Source organism: Hemitrygon akajei, chromosome 17 (assembly GCF_048418815.1).
Source record: "Hemitrygon akajei chromosome 17, sHemAka1.3, whole genome shotgun sequence".
Taxonomy (NCBI): Eukaryota; Metazoa; Chordata; class Chondrichthyes; order Myliobatiformes; family Dasyatidae; genus Hemitrygon; species Hemitrygon akajei.
In genome coordinates, this window is record NC_133140.1 from 5,213,522 (window position 1) to 5,225,651 (window position 12,130).

Below are 12,130 nucleotides of genomic sequence, written 5' to 3' on the forward strand. Positions count from 1 at the left end.
CTAAACTGATAGAAGTTACTCTAAGCAATATCTGCTTTTGCACATAATAGACCTTTAGCGTTTGCAAAGCAAAACAAATCTATTTGGATTTCGACATTAAATGCTATGTTCTAGGTTCCTGAATTCATACTTATCTTGAGAAAGTTATGGTTCTGAGTTGTATTTGAACATTTTCTATACAGTTCCACCGAAACCTGAATAGTTATGTGCATACACCTAACACAAAACTTACAGCATATGGTGTATTGCATTCAGCTCAAAAGAGTATTCATTTCAATTTCACTCAACTGTACTGAGTGATAACTTCATGTAAGCCTAATAATTTATGTTATTATATGGTTGAGAGTTGACTGCAACCAGTTTTAAACTTATAGTAAAACTTATTGCATTCAGCTCAAAAGAGTAATCATTTCAATTTCACTCAAGTGTACTGAGTGCTAACTTCATGTAATCGTATTAATTTTTGATATAATATGGTTCAGAGCTGACTGCAACCACTTTTATGTGTGTGTTACTAAACCTATAGAGGTTAGACTAAGTAATATCGGCTTTTCCACACAATAGTCCTTTAGCGTTTGCAATGCAAAACAAATCTAATTGCATTTCAACAGTAAATGCTATTTTCTAGGTTCCTGAATTCATGTTTATTATGAGAAAGTTATGGTTCTGAGTTGTTTTTGAACATTTTCTCTACAGTTCCACCTCAACCTGAATAGTTATGTACATACACCTAACACAAAACTTGCAGCATATGGTGTATTGCATTCAGCTCAAAAGAGTATTCATTTCAATTTTACTCAAATGTACTTAATAACCAGGTAAACCTATTAAGTTTTTGTTATCATATGGTTCAGAGTTGATTGCAACCACTTTTATGTGTATGTTACTAAACTTCTAGCGGTTGGACTAAGTAATATCAGCTTTTGCAGTCAATAGAACTACTGCGTTTGCAAAGCAAAACAAATCTAATTGCATTTCAACAGTAAATGCTATGTTCCCGGTTCCTGAATTCATGTTTATTTTGGTTATTCCATAGTTCTGAGTTGTAGTTATAAATTTTCTAAACAGTTCCACCTCAATGTGAATACTTATGTATACACACCTAAGACAAAACGTACAATATAGTAAGTAAAGCACTCTGCTTGAAAGAGTGTACATTTCAATTTTACTCGGAAGTACTGAGTGCTTACTTCATGTAAGCCTATTAATTTAATTTTTATGCTTTAGAGTGGACTGCAACCAATTTCATGTGTGTGCTACTAATCTGATAGAAGTTACTCTAAGCAATATCTGCTTTTGCACATATTAGACCTTTAGGGTTTGCAAAGCAAAACAAATATATTTGGATTTCAACAGTAAATGCTATGTTCTAGGTTCCTGAATTCATATTTATCTTGAGAAAGTTATGGTTCTGAGTTGTATTTGAACATTTTCTATACAGTTCCACCTCAACCTGAATAGTTATGTACATACACCTAACACAAAACATACCGCATATGGTGTATTGCATTCAGCTCAAAAGAGTATTCATTTCAATTTCACTCAACTGTACTGAGTGATAACTTCATGTAAGCCTAATAATTTATGTTATTATATGGTTGAGAGTTGACTGCAACCACTTTTAAACTTATAGTAAAACTTATTGCATTCAGCTGAAAAGAGTATTCATTCAATTTCACTCAAGTGTACTGAGTGCTAACTTCATGTAATCGTATTAATTTTTGTTATAATATGGTTCAGAGCTGACTGCAACCACTTTTATGTGTGTGTTACTAAACCTATAGAGGTTAGACTAAGTAATATCGGCTTTTCCACACAATAGCCCTTTAGCGTTTGCAATGCAAAACAAATCTAATTGCATTTCAACAGTAAATGCTATTCTCTAGGTTCCTGAATTCATGTTTATTTTGGGTATTCCATAGTTCTGAGTTGTAGTTATAAATCTTCTAAATAGTTCCACCTCAATGTGAATACTTATGTATACACACCTAAGACAGAACGTACAATATATTAAGTAAAGCACTCTGCTTAAAAGAGTGTACATTTCAATTTTACTCGAAAGTACTGAGAGCTTACTTCATGTAAGCCTATTGATTTAACTTTTATGCTTTAGAGTGGACTACAACCAATTTCATGTGTGTGTTACTAAACCTATAGTTAGACTAAGTAATATCAGCCTTTGCAGACAATAGAACTTCTGCGTTTGCAAAGCAAAACAAATCTAACTGCATTTCAACAGTAAATGCTATGTTCCCGGTTTATGAATTCATGTTTATTTTGAGAAAGTTATGGTTATGAGTTGTATTTGAACATTTCCAATACAGTTCCACCTCAACCTGAATAGTTATGTACATACACCTAACACAAAACTTACAGCATATGATGAATTGCATTCAGCTGTAAAGAGTATTCATTTCAATTTTACTCAAATGTACTGAGTGCTAACTTCATGTAAGCATATTAATTTTTGTCATAATATTTTTCAGAGTTGACTGCAACCACTTTTATGTGTGTTTTACTAAACTTGTAGGGGTTAGACTAAGTAATATCAGCTTTTGCAGACAATAGAACTTCTGCGTTTGCAAAGCAAAACAAATCTATTTGGATTTCAACAGTAATTGCTATGTTCTAGGTTCCTGAATTCATGTTTATCTTGAGAAAGTTATGGTTCTGAGTTGTATTTGAATATTTTCTATACAGTTCCACCTCAACCTGAATAGTTATGTACATACACCTAACACAAAACTTTCAGCATATGGTGTATTGCATTCAGCTCAAAAGAGTATTCATTTCAATTTCACTCAACTGTACTGAGTGATAACTTCATGTAATCGTATTAATTTTTGATATAATATGGTTCAGAGCTGACTGCAACCACTTTTATGTGTGTGTTACTAAACCTATAGAGGTTAGACTAAGTAATATCGGCTTTTCCACACAATAGTCCTTTAGCGTTTGCAATGCAAAACAAATCTAATTGCATTTCAACAGTAAATGCTATTTTCTAGGTTCCTGAATTCATGTTTATTATGAGAAAGTTATGGTTCTGAGTTGTTTTTGAACATTTTCTCTACAGTTCCACCTCAACCTGAATAGTTATGTAGATACACCTAACACAAAACTTACAGCATATGATGAATTGCATTCAGCTCAAAAGAGTATTCATTTCAATTTTACTCAAATGTACTGAGTGCTAACTTCAGGTAAGCCTATTAATTTCTGTTATCATATGGTTCCGAGTTGACTGCAACCACTTTTATGTGTATGTTACTAAACTTCTAGCGGTTAGACTAAGTAATATCTTCTTTTGCACATAATAGGCGTTTAGCGTTTGCAAAGCAAAACAAATCTATTTGCATTTCAGAAGTAAATGCTATGCTCTAGGTTCCTGAATTCATGTTTATTTTGAGAAATCCATGGTTCTGAGTTGTATTTGAACATTTTCTATACAGTTCCACCTCAAACTGAATAGTTATGTACATACACCTAACACAAAACTTACAGCATATGATGAGTTGCATTCAGCTCAAAAGAGTATTCGTTTCAATTTTACTCAAATGTACTGAGTGCTAACTTCAGGTAAGCCTATTAATGATTGTTATCATATGGTTCAGAGTTGACTGCAACCACTTTTATGTGTGTGTTACTAAACCTATAGAGGTTAGACTAAGTAATATCGGCTTTTCCACACAATAGCCCTTTAGCGTTTGCAATGCAAAACAAATCTAATTGCATTTCAACAGTAAATGCTATTCTCTAGGTTCCTGAATTCATGTTTATTTTGGGTATTCCATAGTTCTGAGTTGTAGTTATAAATCTTCTAAATAGTTCCACCTCAATGTGAATACTTATGTATACACACCTAAGACAGAACGTACAATATATTAAGTAAAGCACTCTGCTTAAAAGAGTGTACATTTCAATTTTACTCGAAAGTACTGAGAGCTTACTTCATGTAAGCCTATTGATTTAACTTTTATGCTTTAGAGTGGACTACAACCAATTTCATGTGTGTGTTACTAAACCTATAGTTAGACTAAGTAATATCAGCCTTTGCAGACAATAGAACTTCTGCGTTTGCAAAGCAAAACAAATCTAACTGCATTTCAACAGTAAATGCTATGTTCCCGGTTTATGAATTCATGTTTATTTTGAGAAAGTTATGGTTATGAGTTGTATTTGAACATTTCCAATACAGTTCCACCTCAACCTGAATAGTTATGTACATACACCTAACACAAAACTTACAGCATATGATGAATTGCATTCAGCTGTAAAGAGTATTCATTTCAATTTTACTCAAATGTACTGAGTGCTAACTTCATGTAAGCATATTAATTTTTGTCATAATATTTTTCAGAGTTGACTGCAACCACTTTTATGTGTGTTTTACTAAACTTGTAGGGGTTAGACTAAGTAATATCAGCTTTTGCAGACAATAGAACTTCTGCGTTTGCAAAGCAAAACAAATCTATTTGGATTTCAACAGTAATTGCTATGTTCTAGGTTCCTGAATTCATGTTTATCTTGAGAAAGTTATGGTTCTGAGTTGTATTTGAATATTTTCTATACAGTTCCACCTCAACCTGAATAGTTATGTACATACACCTAACACAAAACTTTCAGCATATGGTGTATTGCATTCAGCTCAAAAGAGTATTCATTTCAATTTCACTCAACTGTACTGAGTGATAACTTCATGTAATCGTATTAATTTTTGATATAATATGGTTCAGAGCTGACTGCAACCACTTTTATGTGTGTGTTACTAAACCTATAGAGGTTAGACTAAGTAATATCGGCTTTTCCACACAATAGTCCTTTAGCGTTTGCAATGCAAAACAAATCTAATTGCATTTCAACAGTAAATGCTATTTTCTAGGTTCCTGAATTCATGTTTATTATGAGAAAGTTATGGTTCTGAGTTGTTTTTGAACATTTTCTCTACAGTTCCACCTCAACCTGAATAGTTATGTAGATACACCTAACACAAAACTTACAGCATATGATGAATTGCATTCAGCTCAAAAGAGTATTCATTTCAATTTTACTCAAATGTACTGAGTGCTAACTTCAGGTAAGCCTATTAATTTCTGTTATCATATGGTTCCGAGTTGACTGCAACCACTTTTATGTGTATGTTACTAAACTTCTAGCGGTTAGACTAAGTAATATCTTCTTTTGCACATAATAGGCGTTTAGCGTTTGCAAAGCAAAACAAATCTATTTGCATTTCAGAAGTAAATGCTATGCTCTAGGTTCCTGAATTCATGTTTATTTTGAGAAATCCATGGTTCTGAGTTGTATTTGAACATTTTCTATACAGTTCCACCTCAAACTGAATAGTTATGTACATACACCTAACACAAAACTTACAGCATATGATGAGTTGCATTCAGCTCAAAAGAGTATTCGTTTCAATTTTACTCAAATGTACTGAGTGCTAACTTCAGGTAAGCCTATTAATGATTGTTATCATATGGTTCAGAGTTGACTGCAACCACTTTTATGTGTGTGTTACTAAACCTATAGAGGTTAGACTAAGTAATATTGTCTTTTCAACACAATAGATCTTCAGCGTTTGCAAAGGAGAACAAATGTAATTGCATTTCCACAGATGCTATGTTCTAGGTTCCTAAATTCATGTTTATTTTGGGTATTCCATAGTTCTGAGTTGTAGTTATAAATTTTCTAAACAGTTCCACCTCAATGTGAATACTTATGTATACACACCTAAGACAAAATGTACAATATATAAGTAAAGCACTCTGCTTAAAAGAGTGTACATTTCAATTTTACTGGGAAGTACTGAGTGCTTACTTCATGTAAGCCTATTAATTTAACTTTTATGCTTTAGAGTGGACTACAACCAATTTCATGTGTGTGCTACTAAACTGATAGAAGTTACTCTAAGCAATATCTGCTTTTGCACATAATAGGTGTTTAGCGTTTGCAAAGCAAAACAAATCTATTTGCATTTCAAAAGTAAATGCTATGCTCTGGGTTCCTGAATTCATGTTTATTTTGAGAAATCCATTGTTCTGCATCGTAGCTGAACATTTTCTATACAGTTCCACCTCAAACTGAATAGTTATGTACATACACCTAACACAAAACTTACAGCATATGATGAATTGCAATCAGCTCTAAAGAGTATTCATTTCAATTTTACTCAAATGTACTGAGTGCTAACTTAATGTAAGCGTATTAATTTTTGTCATAATATTTTTCAGAGTTGACTGCAACCACTTTTATGTGTGTTTTACTAAACTTGTAGGGGTTAGACTAAGTAATATCAGCTTTTGCAGACAATAGAACTTCTGCGTTTGCAAAGCAAAACAAATCTATTTGGATTTCAACAGTAATTGCTATGTTCCAGGTTCCTGAATTCATGTTTATTTTGAGAAAGTTATTGTTCTGAGTTGTATTTGAACATTTTCTATACAGTTCCACCTGAACCGGAATAGTTATGTACATACAGCTAACACAAAACTTACAGCATATGGTGTATTGCATTCAGCTCAAAAGAGTATTCATTTCAATTTCACTCAACTGTACTGAGTGCTAACTTCATGTAAGCCTAATAATTTAAATTATTATATGGGTGAGAGTTGACTGCAACCACTTTTAAACTTATAGTTAGACTAAGTAATAACGGCTTTTCCACACAATAGATCGTCAGCATTTGCAAAGGAGAACAAATGTAATTGCATTTCCACAGATGCTATGTTCTAGGTTCCTGAATTCATGTTTATTTTGGGTATTCCATAGTTCTGAGTTGTAGTTATAAATTTTCAAAACAGTTCCACCTCAATGTGAATACTTATGTATACACACCTAAGACAAAACGTACAATATAGTAAGTAAAGCACTCTGCTTAAAAGAGTGTACATTTCAATTTTACTCGTAAGTACTGAGTGCTTACTTCATGTAAGCCTATTAATTTAACTTTTATGCTTTAGAGTGGACTACAACCAATTTCATGTGTGTGCTACTAAACTGATAGAAGTTACTCTAAGCAATATCTGCTTTTGCACATAATAGACCTTTAGCGTTTGCAAAGCAAAACAAATCTATTTGGATTTCGACATTAAATGCTATGTTCTAGGTTCCTGAATTCATACTTATCTTGAGAAAGTTATGGTTCTGAGTTGTATTTGAACATTTTCTATACAGTTCCACCGAAACCTGAATAGTTATGTGCATACACCTAACACAAAACTTACAGCATATGGTGTATTGCATTCAGCTCAAAAGAGTATTCATTTCAATTTCACTCAACTGTACTGAGTGATAACTTCATGTAAGCCTAATAATTTATGTTATTATATGGTTGAGAGTTGACTGCAACCACTTTTAAACTTATAGTAAAACTTATTGCATTCAGCTCAAAAGAGTAATCATTTCAATTTCACTCAAGTGTACTGAGTGCTAACTTCATGTAATCGTATTAATTTTTGATATAATATGGTTCAGAGCTGACTGCAACCACTTTTATGTGTGTGTTACTAAACCTATAGAGGTTAGACTAAGTAATATCGGCTTTTCCACACAATAGTCCTTTAGCGTTTGCAATGCAAAACAAATCTAATTGCATTTCAACAGTAAATGCTATTTTCTAGGTTCCTGAATTCATGTTTATTATGAGAAAGTTATGGTTCTGAGTTGTTTTTGAACATTTTCTCTACAGTTCCACCTCAACCTGAATAGTTATGTACATACACCTAACACAAAACTTGCAGCATATGGTGTATTGCATTCAGCTCAAAAGAGTATTCATTTCAATTTTACTCAAATGTACTTACTAACCAGGTAAACCTATTAAGTTTTTGTTATCATATGGTTCAGAGTTGATTGCAACCACTTTTATGTGTATGTTACTAAACTTCTAGCGGTTGGACTAAGTAATATCAGCTTTTGCAGTCAATAGAACTACTGCGTTTGCAAAGCAAAACAAATCTAATTGCATTTCAACAGTAAATGCTATGTTCCCGGTTCCTGAATTCATGTTTATTTTGGTTATTCCATAGTTCTGAGTTGTAGTTATAAATTTTCTAAACAGTTCCACCTCAATGTGAATACTTATGTATACACACCTAAGACAAAACGTACAATATAGTAAGTAAAGCACTCTGCTTGAAAGAGTGTACATTTCAATTTTACTCGGAAGTACTGAGTGCTTACTTCATGTAAGCCTATTAATTTAATTTTTATGCTTTAGAGTGGACTGCAACCAATTTCATGTGTGTGCTACTAATCTGATAGAAGTTACTCTAAGCAATATCTGCTTTTGCACATATTAGACCTTTAGGGTTTGCAAAGCAAAACAAATATATTTGGATTTCAACAGTAAATGCTATGTTCTAGGTTCCTGAATTCATATTTATCTTGAGAAAGTTATGGTTCTGAGTTGTATTTGAACATTTTCTATACAGTTCCACCGAAACCTGAATAGTTATGTACATACACCTAACACAAAACATACCGCATATGGTGTATTGCATTCAGCTCAAAAGAGTATTCATTTCAATTTCACTCAACTGTACTGAGTGATAACTTCATGTAAGCCTAATAATTTATGTTATTATATGGTTGAGAGTTGACTGCAACCACTTTTAAACTTATAGTAAAACTTATTGCATTCAGCTGAAAAGAGTATTCATTCAATTTCACTCAAGTGTACTGAGTGCTAACTTCATGTAATCGTATTAATTTTTGTTATAATATGGTTCAGAGCTGACTGCAACCACTTTTATGTGTGTGTTACTAAACCTATAGAGGTTAGACTAAGTAATATCGGCTTTTCCACACAATAGCCCTTTAGCGTTTGCAATGCAAAACAAATCTAATTGCATTTCAACAGTAAATGCTATTCTCTAGGTTCCTGAATTCATGTTTATTTTGGGTATTCCATAGTTCTGAGTTGTAGTTATAAATCTTCTAAATAGTTCCACCTCAATGTGAATACTTATGTATACACACCTAAGACAGAACGTACAATATATTAAGTAAAGCACTCTGCTTAAAAGAGTGTACATTTCAATTTTACTCGAAAGTACTGAGAGCTTACTTCATGTAAGCCTATTGATTTAACTTTTATGCTTTAGAGTGGACTACAACCAATTTCATGTGTGTGTTACTAAACCTATAGAGGTTAGACTAAGTAATATCAGCCTTTGCAGACAATAGAACTTCTGCGTTTGCAAAGCAAAACAAATCTAACTGCATTTCAACAGTAAATGCTATGTTCCCGGTTTATGAATTCATGTTTATTTTGAGAAAGTTATGGTTATGAGTTGTATTTGAACATTTCCAATACAGTTCCACCTCAACCTGAATAGTTATGTACATACACCTAACACAAAACTTACAGCATATGATGAATTGCATTCAGCTGTAAAGAGTATTCATTTCAATTTTACTCAAATGTACTGAGTGCTAACTTCATGTAAGCATATTAATTTTTGTCATAATATTTTTCAGAGTTGACTGCAACCACTTTTATGTGTGTTTTACTAAACTTGTAGGGGTTAGACTAAGTAATATCAGCTTTTGCAGACAATAGAACTTCTGCGTTTGCAAAGCAAAACAAATCTAACTGCATTTCAACAGTAAATGCTATGTTCCCGGTTTATGAATTCATGTTTATTTTGAGAAAGTTATGGTTATGAGTTGTATTTGAACATTTCCAATACAGTTCCACCTCAACCTGAATAGTTATGTACATACACCTAACACAAAACTTACAGCATATGATGAATTGCATTCAGCTGTAAAGAGTATTCATTTCAATTTTACTCAAATGTACTGAGTGCTAACTTCATGTAAGCATATTAATTTTTGTCATAATATTTTTCAGAGTTGACTGCAACCACTTTTATGTGTGTTTTACTAAACTTGTAGGGGTTAGACTAAGTAATATCAGCTTTTGCAGACAATAGAACTTCTGCGTTTGCAAAACAAAACAAATCTATTTGGATTTCAACAGTAATTGCTATGTTCTAGGTTCCTGAATTCATGTTTATCTTGAGAAAGTTATGGTTCTGAGTTGTATTTGAATATTTTCTATACAGTTCCACCTGAACCGGAATAGTTATGTACATACAGCTAACACAAAACTTACAGCATATGATGTATCACATGCAGCACAAAAGAGTATTCATTTCAATTTTACTGAAATGTACTGAGTGCTAACTTCAGGTAAGCCTATTAATTTCTGTTATCATATGGTTCAGAGTTGACTGCAGCCACTTTTATGTGTGTGTTACTAAACCTATAGAGGTTAGACTAAGTAATATCGGGTTTTCCACACAATGGACCTTTAGCGTTAGCAATGCAAAAGAAATCTAATTGCATTTCAACAGTAAATGCTATGTTCTAGGTTCCTGAATTCAAGTTTATTTTGGGTTTTCCATAGTTCTGAGTTGTAGTTATAAATTTTCTAAACAGTTCCACCTCAATGTGAATACTTATGTGTACACACCTAAGACAAAACGTACAACCTAGTAAGTAATGCACTCTGCTTAAAAGAGTGTACATTTCAATTTTACTCGAAAGTACTGAGAGCTTACTTCATGTAAGCCTATTGATTTAACTTTTATGCTTTAGAGTGGACTACAACCAATTTCATGTGTGTGTTACTAAACCTATAGAGGTTAGACTAAGTAATATCAGCCTTTGCAGACAATAGAACTTCTGCGTTTGCAAAGCAAAACAAATCTAACTGCATTTCAACAGTAAATGCTATGTTCCCGGTTTATGAATTCATGTTTATTTTGAGAAAGTTATGGTTATGAGTTGTATTTGAACATTTCCAATACAGTTCCACCTCAACCTGAATAGTTATGTACATACACCTAACACAAAACTTACAGCATATGATGAATTGCATTCAGCTGTAAAGAGTATTCATTTCAATTTTACTCAAATGTACTGAGTGCTAACTTCATGTAAGCATATTAATTTTTGTCATAATATTTTTCAGAGTTGACTGCAACCACTTTTATGTGTGTTTTACTAAACTTGTAGGGGTTAGACTAAGTAATATCAGCTTTTGCAGACAATAGAACTTCTGCGTTTGCAAAACAAAACAAATCTATTTGGATTTCAACAGTAATTGCTATGTTCTAGGTTCCTGAATTCATGTTTATCTTGAGAAAGTTATGGTTCTGAGTTGTATTTGAATATTTTCTATACACTTCCACCTCAACCTGAATAGTTATGTACATACACCTAACAGAAAACTTACAGCATATGATGTATCACATGCAGCACAAAAGAGTATTCATTTTAATTTTACTGAAATGTACTGAGTGCTAACTTCAGGTAAGCCTATTAATTTCTGTTATCATATGGTTCAGAGTTGACTGCAGCCACTTTTATGTGTGTGTTACTAAACCTATAGAGGTTAGACTAAGTAATATCGGGTTTTCCACACAATGGACCTTTAGCGTTAGCAATGCAAAAGAAATCTAATTGCATTTCAACAGTAAATGCTATGTTCTAGGTTCCTGAATTCAAGTTTATTTTGGGTTTTCCATAGTTCTGAGTTGTAGTTATAAATTTTCTAAACAGTTCCACCTCAATGTGAATACTTATGTGTACACACCTAAGACAAAACGTACAACCTAGTAAGTAATGCACTCTGCTTAAAAGAGTGTACATTTCAATTTTACTGGGAAGTACTGAGTGCTTACTTCATGTAAGCCTATTAATTTAACTTTTATGCTTTAGAGTGGACTACAACCAATTTCATGTGTGTGCTACTAAACTGATAGAAGTTACTCTAAGCAATATCTGCTTTTGCACATAATAGACCTTTAGCGTTTGCAAAGCAAAACAAATCTATTTGGATTTCAACAGTAAATGCTATGTTCTAGGTTCCTGAATTCTTGTTTATCTTGAGAACGTTATGGTTCTGAGTTGTATTTGAACATTTTCTATACAGTTCCACCTGAACCGGAATAGTTATGTACATACAGCTAACACAAAACTTACAGAATATGGTGTATTGCATTCAGCTCAAAAGTGTATTCATTTCAATTTCACTCAACTGTACTGAGTGCTAACTTCATGTAAGCCTAATAATTTATGTGATTATATGGGTGAGAGTTGACTGCAACCACTTTTA